Below are 19883 nucleotides of genomic sequence, written 5' to 3' on the forward strand. Positions count from 1 at the left end.
AAATCATCCCTGTGTACTTTTTTGTACATTCGCGTTTGGAATCCTTAGTTGGAAATGATTTCCGGGACATCCAGCCTAGAAGAAAAACATGGGAAATGACTGATATCTGTAGTCTGGTTTAGAAAACTCCCCCTTGCATGGTATTATCTTGTTCAAGCTCAGAGTCATTGGGGCCTTAACTGAACGCATGTAAATAGTTCACCTCCTACTGTTCTATCCTGCAAAATGGGCTTCCAGCCTCTTGTTTTTTCCTAACATTTTGAAAATGGTGCCACATATTCCCTGAAAATCCCTTATACGAGGTTTTGGTTCTGGATGCATTTTACAGTTTTGCCTTTTGTACCTTTGGAGACTATGTATTTATATATGCATAGGTGGGATATTTATTAGTGTACAGTCCTTGCTAGTGTTTGCAACAAGAATATTACAAATATCTCTCACCCTTCATAAAGCGCATAAAGTTAAAGGTTGGGTCCAGCAAATAAAGCTGTCGTTTTAATAACTCCAGTGTGTATGGCCTGGGTTTCATATTTGTCCCAATGTCAAACAACCACAGATTTTCCTTAAATAAAAATGGTTACATGGTTTCATGCTTCACAGACAAGTAAAAACTATATGCCAGTCAATATCCGTTCAACAGGCAAACACCCAATGCTTCCTATGTACCTATGACTTGCCGCGCGGAGCAGAAACAAAGATGAAAAAGGCAGAGTCTTTGCCTTTAAGAAACAGCAGGTATGGTTGGGAAGGCAGAGTATAAACCAGTAAAATCGTATGTCATACAGCAATTAGAGCAACAACGGAAATATGGTCAAAGAAGAGAAGGGAAAACTGATGGAATCTAACACTTCATCAGGGGGAAGGTGATGTCACCTGCTGTTTGAAGTGTGGCCTCTGGACCAGCAAACAGCAGCTTGACCAGCTGGTGAGAAATGCAAATTCTCCGGCTTCACCGAGGCCCACTGAATGAGAACCTACATTTTAACAAGGCCCACAGGTGGTCCTATGCACGTGAATATTTGGGAAGCACTGTCATAGAGGATACAATGTCTGACTCAGTTTTGAGGGTGAATTATGGTGTGTGCTTTTTTAAGGCAAGCAAGCGGGCAGAAATAAGATAAATCCTTTCCAGGGAGAGGGATAGAGGAAGCAGAATGTACTGGGAAGCTATTATCAGTGTACCATTGTGGAGCATAAGGGGTGTGCATGTGTGTGTATATGTGTATGTGTGTGCGTGTGCGTGTGTGGTCTAAGCAAGGGTGAGGAAGGTAGAAGGGGTAGGCAAATTGAAAGTGAGGCTATAAATCTAGTTAAGGACCATCTTACAAAAGAAAAGGAAAAAAAAACAAAACCCTGCAACTCTATCTGTAGATAGAAAAGATGTCATTGAGCAAGGAGAGAAGGCCAATTTTTTTTTTAATGATTTTACTGATTTTTTTAGCGACATGGGAAGAGAGAGGGAGAGAGAGAGAAACAACGATGTGAGAGAGAAACATCAATCAGCTGCCTCCCCCACACACCCTCACCCGGGGAATGTGCCCAGACTGGGAATCGAACTGGCAACCTTTCAGTGCATGGGATGACACTCAACCAAATGAGCCACACCAGCCAGGACATGAAGGCCAAGTTTGTGTTTAAAAATACATTCTGGCAGCAGCATGTTGAGTGGATTTGAGAGAAGCACCCTGGTGGAAGATTTCTGCCTTGCTCCTAGTACCAGATTATTGTTCATACTCATTCAGTGTTGTCTGCTGTGTGGGCGACATGTGGAAATTGTAATTCAGTCTTCAGTCACAGTTGGACAGACATAAACAGATGTTCCCCACTCTCTTAAAATCTCAGGGATATGAAAGCCGGGTTATTTTATCCCTGTACCTTTCAGTTCACCAGATGCCCATGTCCACCCACTGCAGAAGCCAGTTCGGGCACCAGAGGACCATTGGGCACAGTTGAGAAAGCCTATGGCTTCCACGCCACCCTTCACGGGACTCACCTCTGGGCCTGACTCCCACTGGCAGATGATCCAGATAGGAAACTTCTAAAGGGGGTTAGATGAACAGATCTGCTTCTTCAGAGCAGTTACACGCAGACCCTGCTCTCTCTGGAATCTTCCAACACTTTGAGGTCCACCAGTCTGAGAAAGAAGCAGCACACACTCCATTCAGCAAGACGGGCAGTGTGTGTGTGTTTTCAATGACTTTGACATTCTCCCCAAATCACGGTGTGTAGCTGACTTGAGAAAAATACAAAACCATACACATTCTGTTAGAAGGAGTTGTAGAGATCATTTATTTCATGGATAGCCACCATCCCCCTGCTATTGCAGGGCACCGTGATGGGTGCCCTCCTTGTCAGTTAGGGACCAAGCACGTCACATTCAGTCAGGTAATTCAAGCAGGGCTTGCTTACAAAAGGACAATTTAAACAGTGTGGGTCAGGTTTAGGGGAACCACAGGAGTGGTACAGAGGAAAACAACAGCCACGGAGCAGTTACCACCACCCCTGTGCCTGAAGGGACAGGAGGGGAGGTCATCTGAATGTGGAAGCAGAGGGTCATCTGAATGTGGAAGCAGAGGGTCATTTGAATGTGGAAGCAGAGGGTCACTTGGAGAAGGTTGCCTTTAGAGAAGAGGACCTTTAGTGAGGGACAGAGGAAGCCCAAGGCAGCATCCCAAGGAGGAAGCCAGAAGAACAAATATGCTGACTCCGCTCTCCTTCCTTCCCCCCTCAACTGCTGAGGCTTCTTGTTAACCAAACCCACTGGAAGCCAGAGGGCAAGGAAACCCTAGTAGGGTAGTCCAGAGAGGTTGGTCTCCTGGGGGCACAGCAGGGTGAGGAGAGCTCAGTGGTCCAGCGGAGCAAGAGATGCCAACCTGCCAGTTCCCAGGCTCCATGCTCCCAACCACTCTGTGGGGTTGACTACAGGGCCACCTGTGCCAGCCTGAGCGCACAGCAGCACCGACTCCATTTTACCTCAGCTACGTGTTTGCATTCCAAACCCATCTGGAATATGCTCAGATCCTCCTTACCAGTCCTTCTCCAAAGTTATTGTAAACATTTGTTTAAATAAACATGGGATGTTCTGTGCTATCAAGTTACGTGTAAAAGAGCCAACCTTCAAGGGAGGCCAGTTCTCTAGAAATTGTGGGAAATGAGAAAAGGGGGGGGAGGGAGATAGCAAATGGCCTAGATGAAGCTGAAAAGTTTCAACAGCAAAACATCCCTCAATATTGCATCTATAAAGAAACAGGCCCTTAGATGCAGAGACCAGACTGATGGTTGCCAGAGGGGAGGGAAGTTGGGGGAGCTGGGTGAGAAAGGTGAAGGGATTAAGAAGTTCAAATTGGTAGTTATAAAATAGTCATGGGCATGTAAAGTAGAGCACAGGGACTACAGTCAATAACTTGCACGGGGATCACTTTGTAAAGTATCTGATTGTCTAACCACTATGCTGCACACCTTGAAACTAATACAAAATAATATTGAATGTCAACTGTAATTGAAAAATAAAATTTAAAAAATAAACTTAATGTGTGAGAACAAGACCTTAAAAATATTTCTTCTATAAAATAATAGGGTGACTTCTAAGGAGTTTGTGAGGATGACATGAGCCCATCCATATACAGTATTTAGCACAGGGGCTGGCCCCAAATAAACATCCAATCAATGTTAGATTTAAATATATCCTTTAACAATTTTTTTCAGATTCAATGAAGAAAATGGGCAATCCAGTTTCCTAGGGAAAGACCAGGGCCTGGGTCCGGCTGGCCTTGAGCAACCCTTCCCCTCTCTACCCCTGTTCTCTCATTTGTAAAATGAGGCAGTTTTGAGCAAGTGGTCAGGTTTGATGTAATGGACAATATAAATTGTGTAACTGACCATTAAGTTTCTCTTTTCCTGCTACTACACGAACGTTAACTACATGAACCAGATGTGGGAGCCTTCTGTAGCAATATAGAGTTTTTTAAAATTATTTTCTTTCCATCGCAAACCCCTTTCTTTCTTTCTAAAATTTATTACTTACTAAAAACATTTTTAAAATAACGCATCTTTATAATTTGCATTAAATATGTTTTTGGAATAAGGTGACATATTAATGAATACATGGATTCCATCGGGGAGAGCAAAATGAGGCTGTAGGTAATTTTGGTTAAAAGCATGAGTTTTGGGCCCCGCTGGGCGTGGCTCAGCAGTTGAGCGTCAACCTGGGATCCAGGAGATCAAGGTTTGATTCCCGGTCAGGCACATGCCCTGGTTGCGGGCTTGATCAATGACTCTCTCATCACTGATGTTTCTATCTCTCTCTCCTTCTCCTTTCCTTTCTCTGAAATCAATAAAGATATATTTAAAAATAAATAAATAAAAAATAAAAGCATGAGTTTTGGTTTCACTACCTGGGCAGGTTATTGAACCTGCCTTAGTTTCTTCAGTTATAAACTGGGGCTCATAACTATATTTTCCTCATTGGATAACTGTGAATATTACATGAAGTCACGTACTTGGTAAATGTTAGCCATTATTATTATTAATATCAGTATTTTTTATTTCTCCTTCCAGAACCAATTCTTACGCTCATTACAGATACTCCACTATTGGTTTCTATGAAGCAGGGTCTGCCAAAAGATTTTATACGGAGGCCTAGATGTCCTAAGTGACTTGAGGCTTTTGTAAAAACAAGGCAATATTGCCACACAGGGCAACACCATGCCTGGGACACAGCTTTGCAAGTGGCAAAGCAATTCTTACCTGGCGGCTGCGATCTTCTCACGGTGGACGGTGCTGGACGTGAAGGGAATCTGAGGGCAGCAGACAGACAGCTACGAATTTCACGGGCAACATGTACACTAAGATTTCACTTTTGATTACTCATTCAACCCACTTTTACTGAACTCCTGTTAGGCGAAAGTCTCTGAGGATGCAATGGGGAGCAAGAGGGACACACGCCTTCTCTTAGGCTTTACATCCCACTGGTGGGATGCAGGCAGGTAGGTCAACAATCGCAACACAGCGTAACAAGCGGTGTGACAGAGGCAGCCCAGGCAGCTATAGACAGCTAACCCTAACCTAGCCCAGACGCAGAGGGGTCTTGGAGGAAGTGACATCTAAGGGGACACTGGAAGGAAGAATAGAAGTTGGGCAGCACTGTGGGGGAAAGTGGAGAAGGGGGAGGGGAAGGAGAAGAGATCATTCCAAGCAAAAGAGCCCAGCTTGCGCAAAGGCCGCAAGAGGGAACACAGCAAGTTTGGGGAACTAAGAGATTCCTTTCTGCTGAAGCAGAGCAAGCTTGTCCGCAGAGAGGTACACGCCAGGCCACGAAGACCCTTGCAGGCCTTGGGCTCCATCCTGAGAGCATGGGGAGCGCATGAAATGCTTTAAGCGTGGCCAAGGCGTGTCTTTTAACTCAATTTTCCACATTCAGGGAGACTTTGGAGTGTATCCAACCCACTTCACTCTATCGAAGGGGAAACAGGTAGGTGGCGTGAGTTGCCTAAGGACACTCAGTTGCAAAAGTAGGGCCAAAAGGCAAGCCTCTGAATTTCCAACACAGTGGTTACAACAAGACCATACTGCTTCCCTTATAAGCAAAAAGAATTCAGGGATCAGAAATTTATTTTTGCCTAAGATCTAACTATATGTGTAATAGCCTCCTTTGTTTTTAAGCGACTTGTTCCTAAAAGGTGAAAAGACAGGGAAGAAACCACAAGGAGAAATATGTCTTCCAGAAATGGACACCATCCACAACAGTGTTCCCTTTAGAATGAAAATCCGTTCTCTCATTGTTACATATTTGACACTCAAAATCCCAAGGATCACAGTGGAAAATGAAAAAAAAAAAAAAATGTTTTTAAAGAAGGAAACCTCAGTCCAGCTGGCGTGGCTCACTGGTTGAGGGTCAACCCATGAACCAGGAGCTCGTGGTTCGATTCCCAGGCAGGGCACATGCCTGGGTTGCAGCCTCCATCCCCAATAGGGGGCGTGCAGGAGGCAGCCAGTCAATGACACTCTCATCACTGATGTTTCTATCTCTCTCTCCCTCTCCCTTCCTCTCTCTGAAACCAATAAAAACTTTTTAAAAAAAAAAAAAAAAAAGAAAGAAAGAAACCTCAGTTCCGTTTTTAAAGCCATCTTTCACGAACACCCCCACAGCTTTCCCACATGGCATCAGGGACAGAAATATATGTGTGTGTATATATATATACCATCCTTTCTAAAAATAGCAATTTAAATTAGAGTGATGTAACATCAAACCACAGAGGATCATGATTTCTGAGTGCTTGGGAAAGGGTGTGAGATCAGCGAAGACACAGACTGCCCAGCCCTTGGCTGAGACTTGAGTAATATGGCCCCTCTATAAATAGCCCCTGATAGGAAGAGTCCCATGATTAAGTATAAATTTGTGGGCCCTCAGCAAACATTTCCAAATGTTCCCCTATAACAGGACTTTATCCCTTAAATCTGTACACAGTATGCCTTACATTGTCTCAAATGCTTTCAAATGATCGGCCCTGTGAGGTAGGCATGGCTCCTTGCAGCTACGGTGCCATCTCAGGAACAGAGTGGTGCAGCAACTTACTTCAAGGTCAGGAGTTGGTGAGGTCTGCCTTCAGCCTGGTCTTTGGAGAGCCCTAAAGGACAGATGAAGCCTTGAAGAGAAAGGTGCCCCTCCTCTCAGTTCCTTCCTGGCCTTTGCCAGGAATTACTTCGTGTCACCATATCTTTTCCTTTCTGTCCATTAGGCAGGCCTTCCTGAATGAGGTTGAGGCAGGTCCTGCTTAAGCGATGGCAGCTTCGGGGATTGGCTTTAAGGAACTGGAAGAAAGTTACTCTTTTTCAGTCTTCACCCGAGGATATTTTTTCCATTGCTTTTCAGAGAGAGTGGAAGGGAGAGAGGGAGAGAGAAACATCGATGTGAGAGACCATCATTGGCTGCCTCCCAAACGCACACCGGACTGGGCGGGGAAGGAGCCTGCAACCGAGGGACCTGCCTTTATCGTATTGGAACCCAGGACCCTTCAGTCCAGGGGCGACGCTCTGACCACTGAGCCAAACCTGCCAGGGCCAGAAGTTATTCTTGACCCGAGAGCAGCATTAGCGACCAGACTCCAAAGGCTCCCCTGCCCCCCCCCCAGGTGTTTTTCCTATGGCCTCACCCTGTTCCTTTCCTTCTCAGAGCACCTCCCAGCTCTAACTGGACATGTGCGAGGTCAGTTTTCGGATGTCCCGTCTCTCCTGGGAGATGCTAAGCTCCCAAAGGGCAGGGACCCCGTGTTTTGTACACCAGTGCACACCCAGCTCCCGGCACGGTGCTCGGAGCAAACTAGGTGCTCAGCAAACACCAGGCGGATAAACGAGCCTTGGAGACAACGTGAGATCCACGGGCCCGAACGCAGCCCGAGGCTTCTGCTCTCGCACCGCCGCGCAGGTGCGGCTCCAGCGCGGGGCCCGGGGACAGGTCGCGCCTCGCCTCCCGGGTCCCCGAGCAGGGTGGCCGGCGGCCCCGGGGCGCGGGCGCGAGCGCGAGGGGCGCGCCTGGGGTGCGCCGGCCGCCGACAGGGGCGCCCCGGGAGCCCCTCGCCGCAGCCATTTCCTGCTCTTTGTGTGACGGCCGCGCCGGCGAGGGGGCCGGGCACCCGGGGCGGAGGCGGAGCGCGGCGGGAGCAGGGGCGGGGCGGCCGGGGGCGGGGCCAAGGCCGCGGCCGGCGGAGCGGAGCCGGCAGAGCATCCTGCGCCCCGGCGCGGGGCCCCGCCGTATCCTCGGGCCGCTTCCCCGGACCTGCCCGCAGACCCAGGTAAGCGGCGTTCGCAGGCCCCGGGGCCGGCGCGGGGACCGGGATGCTGCGGGAGACGGCGATGGGGCCGTGAGGATGCGCGAGGGGTGGGGGCCCCTTCTTCCAGCCTGCGGGGGGCGCTCGGCGCGGCGCCCCGGCTCGCGCGGCCTGAGGGCCCCCGGAAGCCCTGGAGGCCGGGCCCCGGGCTCCGCGAGGCCCCCTTCCCCTCCGGCCCACCCTGGGCCCTGCGGCTCGGACACGCTGCGGGGAGGCGCGGACACGCGGAGGGGCTCGCGCGCCGCGGCGGCGGCGGCGGCAGCAGCAGCAGCAGCAGCAGCAGGTGCGCGGCCTGGGCCGGGGCTGCGGGCCGGGGAGGAAGCGGGGCTGGTCCCGCACACCGGGGACACCTGCCGCGGCCGCGAGCCCGGCGGCGGCGACACCGCGCACCCAGGTACCGCAGAGCTCCAGCCCCCGCCGCCTCCCCCGGGCTGGCGGACCCGCCCGGGCCCGCCCGGCGGCCGCCTCGGGCACCCCGCGCCCTGCGGTGAACCTGAGATGGGTGGGGCGTGGGGGCGCAGCGGCCCAGTTTGGGGGGGTGGCTTTAATGGGAGCCGAGGCTGGTCTGACCCGCCTGGAAGCCTCCAGGCCTGCACCGGCGCGCGCGCTCCTGCCGGCCGGGGGCGGGGGGGGCCCGGGGGGGGGGCGAGTGGGCTGACTCCTGGGGACAAGGTGGGTTTTCTGGAGCTCGGAAGAATCAGGAGGATGCCTACCTGTCTGCTGTGGTTTCAGCTTTTCAGGACAGCCCTCCCCCTGGGTGGGTACCCGGCACCTATGTGAAAAGCTAGAGAAAGGGATGCTGTTTGGGGGTGGGGGCGGGAAGCTCGGTCTGATGAGAGTGTGGTTCTCCCTGTGGAGAGCCCGGCTGGGAAGGACGGGGGCTGCCCAGGTGCCCTCTCCAGCCCCGGGATTCTGACTCTTAATTAGAGTTTCCCCAGCACAACAGAATCGCCAAGGGCCGATGGCCATCAGCTCCCCTTCCAAACAGGCCGGGAAGGGGGCAAGGATATTTTCCTGCTGGCCCCTGGGTGCTTGCGCGCCCACGGAATGAGCAGAGGTCGGGGCAGTCCTGTGGGCATGCGGTCAGATCAGGAGAGTGCTGGTTCCCCTTTAGCACAGGGGTCTTACCTTTCTCTTGGGCACAGGCCCTAGTGAAAGATTCTGGCAACCCTGAAGATCACAGATGTGGGAGGGCAGAAGTCTTAGGTCCACATCCCTGGGCAGGGCTTTCTCCAGCATCAGCCTCCTCTGGGCGCCTCCGTGGGGCCGCCCACCTCCACTTCCACAGGGTGCCCTTCTCATTTTCAAGAAAGGAGCCCAGGACCATGTTTATTCTCAGGAGCTAAATACAAAACAATTTCCCATTCCAAGCCCAGCAGGTGCTTCAATGTCATTTGACCAGAAAGGAAACAGAGGAGGAGAGGCACTTTAATGGGAAGCAAAGCTTCAGTCAAATACTTGATATCTCTAATGGTGGAATTTCAGGCAGGGGGGAGCTGGAAGTCAGAGTGGGGAGCTGGGTAGTAATTTTGGGGGAACAGCTTCCTGAAATGACACTATATGGCAGCTGGCAGCTCTGCTGCAGGGGCAGCTTTAGCTCCGAGGGCAAAAATATCACAGGAGTGTGTATGGGTAACTGGTCAGGGATTACTGGCACCAGAAAGTATTGGTTGAGCACCCAGTGTTCACTTGGGGGAGGTGAAACTTTCCTCTAGAGAGTTACTCATTGGCACTGGCTGCCATCTGCCAGGACGGCCACCAGAAGAATGTGTTGTTACTTACAAAGCCAGTGTCTCTGGCTAGTTGTGCTTGCTGAGCCTCCAGCTGGAGGCAATAGCTCTCTGCTCACTAAGCCTCTTTATTATATTTTCTGGCCAGTTCTGACCGGTTCTATAGGCACCCAAGCCTGCCTTGTTCAATCCCCGCTGAAAATGGAAAAACTTGCCTTAGGCATGAGCCCAAGAGTGGGGTATAAAATCCAGAAGGATTGAAGAGCTTTCCTCCAATCAAGTCAGGCTAGCCCAGAGAAAGAAGTCGACGTACATTTAAAAACAGGGAAGGGGCCCCGGGAGAACACGACAGGTCCCCTCTGATAAATCGTGCCCTCTCAGGGTGTTCAGTGGGCCTCCGCTGCTCTGGCTGACCAGCGAGCTGAATTAGGTGGTGAACAAGCTAATTAACATTGGGTATAGCGACCTGGAAAATGGTGCAAAGCTCCCGTCTCCACGTTTGAGGATTGGCCTACACTCTCAAAGGGCTTTCTCTGGGCCACTGTTGGCCCCAGGGTTCCACCAAGAGCTTCACAAAATGGCCTTTTGTAGCCTCCATGTGGCCACCATAACAATGAGTCTATTTCTTTCCTGGCAAGTATTAATTATTCACTTGTAGTTGACGAAGCCAGACATCAGTCACCTCATTGGAGCCTTTGTGAAAAGGCCTTTGGTCTTGTTCTAAGGAGCAAAGCCATGTCTAGGGGCCGGAGGATGGGCTGCCTTGGTGGTGGAGGCTGGACCAGGGGATGGAGCATGCTGCTGCTTGACTGGCAAGGAGGCAGGTCAGCAACGGCGGGGTAGGAGCTGGCACTTCATTGGATGCTCTTATTAAATGAGGGACGCGTGTAAGTGCTCAGTAACGTGTCTAGTACATAGTACTATTACATTTGTATGTTTATTGCTAAATGTATTAATTACATAATCATTAGGAATATGACTCGTATGTGCAGTTATCCCATAGCTCCTACCAACCCCTCTACCTCCAGAGCCTTCCTGCATTTTGCTTTTCTTAGGGGAGTTGGTCTCTGTGACCAGGAAACCCAGCCTCAGGTTTACCTGCAAAAGGCAGCCAAAGGAAAGAGTGATAAGACGTGGTATCAGTAAGGACTTCAGGTAGGAAGTGCTCTTGAGTAACATACTGAAGGCAGAGAGAAGGGGGAGGGAATATGCTGAGCAGAAGCCCAGAGGTAGTTCTCACATTTCGACACAGGTCAGGAAGGACCTCTTCCTCTGTGTGTGTTCAGCATTTTGCAACCAACCAAGCATGTTGAAGGCATGTTTGGCTTCCGGGCAGACAGATCAGTACTGTGAACTTAAGACACAGGATGGATCCCTGACTTGCCGGGTTCCTTTCAATCAGCCATGACCTCTCTGACTTTAAAAATTGGGCATCAGAGTCCAGCTGGGTGTGGCTCAGCAGTTGAGCATCGATGTAGGATCCAGGAGATCATGGTTCGATTCCCAGTCAGGGCTACATGCCCAGGTTGCCAGCTTGATCCCCAGTCGTGGGTGTGCAGGAGGCAGCTTATCAATGACCACTCTCTCATTATTAATGTTTCTATCTCTCTCTCTCCCTTTCCCTTCCTCTCTGAAATCAATAAATATATATTTAAAAAATAAAATAAAAATTGGGCAATGGAAAGGAGCCTGCCCAGCCTGTTACCTACCTGTCGCTACAGGAGCCCAAGATGAGATCATGTCTGTAAGTCCCAGTGTCAGAAGAAAAGGCCATGGAAAGAGAGAGGAGAGGAGGTTCCAGAATGTGTGGTTCTCTTGGATAGCTGCCCTCCATTCCTAAAGAAACAATTTATTAATTCTATATTGTGTGTCCATTTGAGAAGACAAGTCTGTGGCCTCTCTGTACCATTGTGCCAAAGGGAAACTGAAAGGAATTTTGTGATTCATAGATTCTGTCAAGGCCCCTGGATGGCCTTGTGTGTACAAAGACACTTCAGATTTCAGTGAGTGGGTGTGGGACACCTCCCAGGATGCAAAGAATTTGGGTATTGGCTTCCTAGCCGTGCCTTTGTGCTGAGGGCTGTGTGTGATGTTCCTCAAAGGACAGCCATTCAGACCATACCTCTTGGACCCTGGCAACAGAGGAGAAAACAAACTGGGTGCAAAGTTATAAAAGAAATTGTTTTGACAAGACAGAGCTTGGGTTCAGACAGGATTTCTTGCAGGGATCTTCCTGGCTGAGTGGTATACATGGCCTTCTGGAGAGATGCCCAAGAAAGGCCCAGTGATGACTTCATCAGTAGGACGTTTGACTTTGTGTTGCATCATCATTACATCATCCTAGAGCGGTGGTTCTCAGACTGCAATCTCTTCGTGGAACGGAGGGATGATTAGTATGTCCATGTTTTGTGGTCCTTGTCTTCTGAATAAGGCAAGAGATAAGGTCTTCTGCAGAAGCCAAAGGCGGTGGAGTAGTTAGGAAAGTTCAAGAGACTTCCGGACGTTTGGAGCAGCTGCGTCCGTGGGTGGAATAAGAAACCAGCTGGAGATGAATGAGAGGATTGTCTAACTCCACTGAAGGCCCAGCCGAGATCAGAGAGCATCTGCAGGGCTAACCCTCATAGAAGATACTCAGCAACTCAGTATTAAGTGAAGGGATACCTGAGAACGATTTTGATTTGTGCTTTTAAAATGTCATTCCTTGCCTGGCCGGGCGTGGCTCAGCGGTTGAGCATTGACCTAGGATCCAGGAGATCGAGGTTCAATTCCCGGTCAGGGCACATGCCCAGGTTTCCGGCTCGATCCCGTGCAGGAGGCAGCTGATCATGACTCTCTCGCATCATTGATATTTCTTTCTATCTCTCCTTCTCCCTTCCTCTCTCTCAAATCAATAAAGTTTTTTTTTTTTAAATGTGATTCCGTAAGACCGATAACTGGTAAGACAAGAATTTAACTCTGAAGGTCAGCCATCAACCTCCTTGTATGCCCTTTTCACATGGGATACAACGAGGTTGTGCTCTTTATGGTTTGAGGTGGAAACTGTGTGACAGAAGAATTTCCTAGGGGTCTCTTTAGATTCTTATAGTAATAAAACTTACTTAGATATGTACCTTGAAGACCATGATGTTTTAAATTTTGTTGTTGTTTTTTTAACTAGAAGACATGAATTTTGGCCATTGACTCATGCATTCAACAAATCTTTCATGAAGTGTTCATCAAGTAATGCCTCGTGTGTGCCCAGCTCTACGCTAGTTGCTATGGGTCAAATGATGACTTTGGGTGATCCAATTAATTAGTAAACTATAAAGCAGCTTATAATGCAGGAGGAAATGAGACTCTAGACTGTGAGTGCCCTAGGAACCCAGAGAAATGCAGGTTGTGGTGGAGTACAGCTGGTCACACCTTCATGGAGGCGACTTGTCTTGAATTGGGCCTTGACAATAGTGAAGGGTAGGGTTTGAGAAGGGCAGAAAACAGCCCAGTAGGGAGTGAAGAGAGTTTGAGCAAAGGCACAAAGCAAGAATGTCCATGGGCAGGTTCGTGGCACCCTAAACACCCTGGCCACATGGATAGCCTGTGTTGGGAAATGTGATCGTTAAGAAATAGGCCCTTGAGATGGAGTTTCCCATCTATAGTCAAAAGTCATTTACTTTTGAGTTGGAAAGAGAGGCTCAATCCAATGATTCTTAACTGGTTGCTTTTGGTTTTGCTTTTTTTTTTCTTAAGTACATACAATGGGCAATATTGACATCATACCCACAGCTACTGCCCTCCCCAACTCTCTCATTTTCTCCCACTTAAGGAGAGATGAGCATGCAAACAATAATATCGTGGGAGGACACTGAGCCTCCCTCACACACAACAAAAAGCACCTTGTTTGCAAATCTCACTACTTAAATCATTATTAGTACAAGTTGCCACAACAACCTTCACAACAGAGCTTTTGGCATCATGGCTGAGAACCACTACCAGGCCGCCCTCCATATTTAGGTCAGGGAAGTTGCCCTTTTAGAGTGAGTGAAAATGTGGTTTCAGGACAAAAGGCAGTCTTCAGACTGAGCCACATTCGAGTTGTAATTTCACCTCGATGGAGCTGAGGTCCGTGGGCTCTGATCTGGTAGCCAAACCTGAAGTCTTGTTCTTTGTTTCCCCAGCAGGCACAGTGGCTTCCCTTTCTCAGTTTTAGCAGGTGCCTCTGAAAGGCAGCTCCTCTCCCCAGATAAAAGGGGCCCCTCTTGTGGTGGTTTGTCACAGGCCCCACCTGGAGCAAATCAGCAAGCTGCCTTCAGTGGCACGACCTCCTCCACTCCCAGGAGGCTGGTATCTGCCTGGTTGGGTGATCAACAGCAAGTCCACCTCAACCCTGACAACACAGGAAGCAGCTGAGCAAGTCAGCAAACGCAGTGGCGAGCCTTTTAGCCGCCCCTCCAAGATCTCTTTCTTCGCTGTTAACAAAGAAGGAGGGTAGGTCTTCTCCAGAGGCTCTAGGTTGACAACCTTCTCTACTCTGACCTCAGGTCCCCTGTGTAGAGAGAAACTGCAGGTGACAGGGCCTCTGGTCCCAGAAGACCCAAAGCAAGGCCCTTGCGTAGCAAAGACTGCCTGGAGACAGTGCTGGGGACTGGCCAGATGTCTCAACTGCTAGAAAGGAGCCTTGGGTTGTTGTCTTTTAAAGTAAATTATTAAAAATTTTGATCAAAGCAATGCATGCATATGCTTTGAAAAAAAAATCAAAGAGTATTGAAAGATGCACAGTGAGAAACAACCACCCAGTGCCCACCTCTCCCGAGAGGCTGCCGCTTTTAACTCACTGTTTTTTTTCCAGTAGTTGCCTCCAGATCTCTAAATGATATGCTCACGCTGCTGTTTCTTGATTTACCTAGTCTATGCATTGTCTCTTTACTTCCTGCTGTGATGGATGAAGATTTCCCTTTCTTACACCACCCCCACCCTCCGCTGCCCCCATCTCCCAATAGAGCTCTGTTTTAACCTAAATCCTCTTGAAAGTGTCCACTTTCTTAAGACATGTAAATGATGATCGCGAGAGAGCCAAGTAGTGCCCTTGATTATATTTCTTTTCTTACATGGCCTTTTGTTTTATTGCAGAATTAGAATTCATCACCTCCTCCCTCCCATATTCCCCTTTTTCTTTTACAGTCTGTCATATCTGTTCTTGTGTCGAGTCCCTGTGTCTTCCCAGGAAGTCAGGGTTAGCCCTGGTGCTGTCCCTAGAGGGCCAGGTGACCGTGCACACAAGTCCTTCTCAACTCTCAGCCTCAGAAAGAGCTCAGGTAGGAGGAGGAGAGCTGAGGCCCATCTTCTCCTCATCAAGCCCGTCACCCACCTCAGAGGCGTTTATTGTCTGAGAAGCCTCTCCTCCTGGGTGGGGCAGCCCCAGGACCTGACAGATGGCGGAGGGGAGGGGACTGGCTTGGGCCCCGCCCGTGGTGGTCCAGCTCACCCTGCAGCCTAGGGAGCTGCCCCTGGGGGTTAGTGTGGGTGTGTCTGCTGCTCTCTTTTCCTCTCCTACTGTCCCCTTTTGATTTTTATTCAACACGGTCTCTACTTGAATGCGCAGCATCAAGCTCCCCAAGCTCCGCTCCAGCTCCGGCTGTCTTTGTGTCACTCCTGCTCGAGTACCCAAAATTTTCTAGAAGTAGTCATGCAAATACTAACATATCTTTGGTAATGACTTTATTGAGAATAGAGTTCACATTCGATCAAGAGGCCAAGGAGGTAACCATTCTCAGGTCTCTCGCAGCTGTGGAATCATTCTGGCAACGTATGAAGCATGTCGAGTTCTGCTGTAAACCGCGGTGCCGGCGATGCTTCTGCAGGCTGTTGGCACGTGGCGAGTTGTCACTCCCACGCTGCGTGGCTGAGACTCCTGCACCTGTACGCTCCTCTCGCTGCGTATAGCTCTCTCTCCTCTCCACGCCGCTGTGAGGCTTGCTGCTCTTCGCATTCAGCCTGCTTCGAACCTGCGGCTGTGTTTTACAGATTGGCACCTGTGATACTCTACAGGTGACTCCAAGTGGCTCCTGTGGGGTTTAGAGCCACACTGGCTGCTGAATAAGAGGAGTGTTTCTGTAAAGTTCTTCCCTGCTGGTCTGCTCAGAATTAGCTTACGTGGTCCATTCTGGTGCATTCCATGGAAGTCTTGTAAGATGCAGACATGTGACTATGTCCCTGCTTGGCCCCCCACACCCATGAAGAAGCTCTGACATGTCAGAGGGTCTCAACTCTAGGGGAACACTATGACCTAGGGAGCCATAACCTGTCACAGCAAACTTGAGTCCCCACACAAACTCCAGACACATCTTAACACCCATGATGGACAAGCTGGCTAGACTCCAGATTTCTTCCTGGGATTTTTTTTCTTGCTCAGTCAAATGGTGCTTTAAAAATATTTTTTAAAGGGGACCCTCTAAACCTTCCTTTAAAATTTTTTATATTTATTTACTTATATAATATTTTATTGTATATATAAATACAAATATGTTAAGTTTTATTTTTACTTCTTTATTTTAGCTGCTTTGTACCTGAAGAGATTTACAGAGAAAGGAAATATTCCTTGGCCTCTTGATTGTCATAAAACTCAAAGGGGACAATTACCTAATGTTTCTAGCTTGTCAGAGTCTTGTTCTTGTGGAAGGAAAAGGCAGCCAGACTGGAGGGAGGGGAAAAAGTAAAGTGGTTGGTACGTTTCATAAAGGTACAAAGGTAGGTGTGGTCTACAAGAAAGGCAGAGAACTGAGAGTCAAGATATCCCCTTTCGGCCCGCCCTCAGCCACTGGGGGACCATGTGACCTTGAATGGAAGTTTTCACTTCTCAATGACACTGTGCCCTCCTTAGAAAAACAGCCCAAATAACACCTGCACTTTCTCAAACCCGCAGGGTAGTTGTGTTCGAGGAAGTCAATCTGAAAGACCTATAGAATGGAGATATTAGTGTGATAATAATAATGCCTCCTTTTGGTGGAAGAATTGTTGCAGTGTTTAATTCATCCATTCACTCTGTTAGAAGGAGGCCGCCTGACCAGCTAACATTTCCCAAGTGCTCACTCTGTTCCTGCTGCTGAGCTAAGCTTTCCACATGCCCTCCTGTTATATAATTCTCAGGATAAATCCCTGAGGGCAGGGACTGTTAATCATTAGCACCTTTTTACAGATTAGGAAACTGAGGCTCAGAGAGGTTAAGTAATATGCTTATTTCCCTACAGCTAGTAAGTGGCAGGTGACGGATTTGAGCCCATAGCTCATACTTAGCCTAGGATTCCACTTCAGTACAAATGCCTTACTCTTTTCACTTTGCTTCCAGAATGTCAAACAGAAAATGACAATGCACATCTTTTGCTTACCGAGAGGCAGGGCTTGGGGTGTGGGTAGTCAGAGCCTGCATTCCCAAAGCCAGGTTCTCCTGCAGCCGTCCTGTGTTTGTCGGGCCCAACTCCTCTTGCTCAGGCTCTACGGTCATCTCAGCCGTGGGCCGTGGTGGGGCCTAAAGCCCTTCTCGGAAGTAAATTGCCTGTTAGCCCAATGTTATTACATGTCTCGGTGACTCCAGGCCACTGCATTGGAGTTTGTTGTGAAGACACCAAATTTAAATATGCCATGGAGACCCCACACTGAGAGGTGGCAGCTGTGTCTGGCAAATGGCGCTCCCAGAACACTGTTCATTTTTAAATATTTTATTAATTTCTCTTTCAGAATAACAAAATGGCCATGTGTTCATAGACTTAGAAGGCTGCATAACAGGCAGGACACTCGGGCCAGAAAAGAACTCAATTTCCACGTATACCTCTGTTAAAATCTCCAGGACATTTTCTCTTTCTGATGGACGTGGAGTTGGCAGTGACTTTCAGCACTGGAGTTAAAAACATCTGATTTCCTTCTGCCTTAGGCAGTGCGTGATCTACAAACACACAGAGAAATCCATTAGAGAAGCTGTATTTACCAGGGGAGCAGAAAGGTGGTATTAAGGAAATAAAGACTCCTAACCTACTGGCTCTGCAGGCTGTTCACTTACGATTCTCTTCAAGGGAAGCGCAGGGTTATTGTGTTAAAGCAGGAGACCTGTCTGCAGAGCCCAGAAGAAACCCATTACAGGAGAAAGGTCCCGGCAAGTAGGAGTCAGGAAAGGTCAGGAAGGGAAGGTAGATTAGAGCTGGGAGTGCATACGGAGCGTGGGGGGCTTTATGGGAAATTTCAACATTTATAAAATTGGATATTTTAGTAGGTATTTCTAAAAGATAAGAACTCCTTTAAAACATAAACTCAATATTATTATCACATCTCAAAACTAACACTATATCCTTAATATGATCAAATATCTGAGTCAGTATTACATTTTCCAATTTTCTTATAAATGTGATAATTTAATATGTGTGATGGTTTGTTAGGATCCAGATAAGGGCTTATCATCTATAGCTTCCCCCTCCATCTCTCTTTTTTTTTTCCTTGCAATTTATTTGTCGAAGGCACTGAGTCATTTGTCTAGCAGAGTTTCCCATAGATTATATTTTACTGATTGCATCACTGTGGTGTATTTTTATGTGTTCTGCTGTCTTCTCTGTTTCCTGTCAGTTGGTATCAAAGACTTGGTGAGATTCGAGTTTTTTGTTTTGGCTCCAGCATTCCTCATAAAGTAATGATGTGTTTTTCCATCAGGAGACGCATAATGTCGGAGTCTTCATTTAGTAACAATTGATGGTCAGCACCTATATCCATTTGTTTATTAGGGGTTGGGAAAACGGGAATATTTTAATTCTGTCACTATTTCTGGAGAAAAAGAACTTCATAGAGGGAAACATCTCTGTCTTCTGCAACTTGGTTTTCTAGCAGTATAGTTTGTATGGGAAAGATGGGTTAAGTGTTTGCTTCTTCCCTTTATTTGTTGATTTTCAACATAAATGTTGGTTCACAGGCATCCTCCAACAGTAATAAATAAAATCCAAAGTTCTATTAAGTGTCTTTATGATCTCATGGATTGAAACATATTTGATATTGTTTCAAGTCCACTGAGTTATGCTAAGTGGTACGCACATCACCCCATCTTTGGCCAGTGGAAGCTGCCTCAAGTTGGCTCCTGGGTCCCTTTGACACAACCCTGGTAATCACAGATAGATGGCTGCTTCTTGGCCTTTTTTATAGGACAAACCTAGGCTCCACCCCTTGCCAGCACTTGACCTTGTGCAACTACTCATGCAGTTACTGTTTGCTCATCTGTAAATTGGGAATAATCATAGTACCTACCTTTATAGGGTTGATGCAAGATTAAAATAGTCAAATGTTTGGCAGAGTGTCTAACACAGAGTAAGGGCTAAAAAATGTTTAGTTTTATTATTGCTGTTATTATTTGAATTAATGAAGAGCATTATCAGGGCTTTGGAGCTTACAGATCATTATGCCCCATAAAATCATTAGCTCCTCCTGCAAAATGGACTTAATATTAATGTAAGAAAGAAGGCCGTATTTTCTGTGGATTGGCAAATGGTTTTGCTGTAAAACTGAATGCCACACTTAGAATTCAGAAGAGAAGAGAGAAGAGGGAGAAGCATAGGTGTTGGGAGGGCCTGAAACCACCCAGTGAGGCCAGGTGCCTGCAGAAGCAGAGGGGGAAATCACTTCTGAGCTCCCTGTGCCCTCATGGGATGTGACCTTGGCTGCCCTAATGCAAGACAGGGCCCAGTGTTGAGAACTCAGTGAAGTGTGAATCATAGCTGCTCAGCCCCATCTGCCTTCCCAGCCGTAGGCCTAACAGAGACACTAGTTTAGGAGCAGCAAGCCGTTGGGTACACTCCAGCTGTCTCAGCCCCTGGCCCCCTTCTCCCCATTTCCTAGTGAAGGAGGTCAGTTCTCTGATGCTCATAGTATTCCTGCCCTTAAGCACATCTCACACCGCCCTGTGATTGGGGGTGGGGAGGGAGGGGTTCCCTGGCGGCACAGTGGGCCTTCTCTTTATTTCCTAATTCAAATGTGCTAAAGGGTTAGCTTGTTATTAATCTTCTTGTAAAACTCAGCTCTTAGATTTTTGTCCACCTGGTCTGCTGTTTTGGTTTTCTTTGTTCCTTGTTTCATGTATGTCTGCTTTTGTATTATCAATCCCTACATTCTCATTTCTTTGGGTTGATTTTTATGCTTTCTTTAGATTTGGAATGGAAAATTCAGTTCATTTAGTTCCACTTTCCTATTTTTTTGCTAATGCATTTAGGACGTTTATTTATGCTCTCTCTCTTTCAGTTCTATATTCTATAATTTCTGTTTGAATTCCTCTTTAGCTATAAATAACCTTGAAGTGTGTTTTTATACATTTCCATAAATATGG

General features: G+C 47.9%; 1 protein-coding gene and 1 long non-coding RNA gene across 2 annotated transcripts in view; one reads left to right on the top strand and one right to left on the bottom strand.

The window, feature by feature from the left end:
* Positions 1 to 46: 46 nt before the first annotated feature.
* Positions 47 to 7326, bottom strand: LOC107534428 (uncharacterized). The gene is made up of 4 exons (XR_001602946.2): positions 7152 to 7326; positions 6575 to 6863; positions 1994 to 2134; positions 47 to 75 (listed from the first exon to the last, which is right to left on the bottom strand). It is a non-coding gene; the product is annotated as an uncharacterized LOC107534428 (long non-coding RNA).
* A 424-nt stretch (positions 7327 to 7750) lies between these two features.
* CYFIP2 (cytoplasmic FMR1 interacting protein 2) overlaps positions 7751 to 19883 on the top strand; it is a 100267-nt gene continuing 88134 nt past the window's right edge. The window contains exon 1 of the mRNA XM_087816945.1: positions 7751 to 7790. The gene's annotated coding sequence lies outside the window, so the exon portion shown is untranslated. The remainder of the gene's footprint in view (positions 7791 to 19883) is intronic.

The sequence above is a fragment of the Miniopterus natalensis genome, chromosome 4, assembly GCF_054644295.1.
Source record: "Miniopterus natalensis isolate mMinNat1 chromosome 4, mMinNat1.hap1, whole genome shotgun sequence".
In the NCBI taxonomy this organism is placed as follows: domain Eukaryota; kingdom Metazoa; phylum Chordata; class Mammalia; order Chiroptera; family Miniopteridae; genus Miniopterus; species Miniopterus natalensis.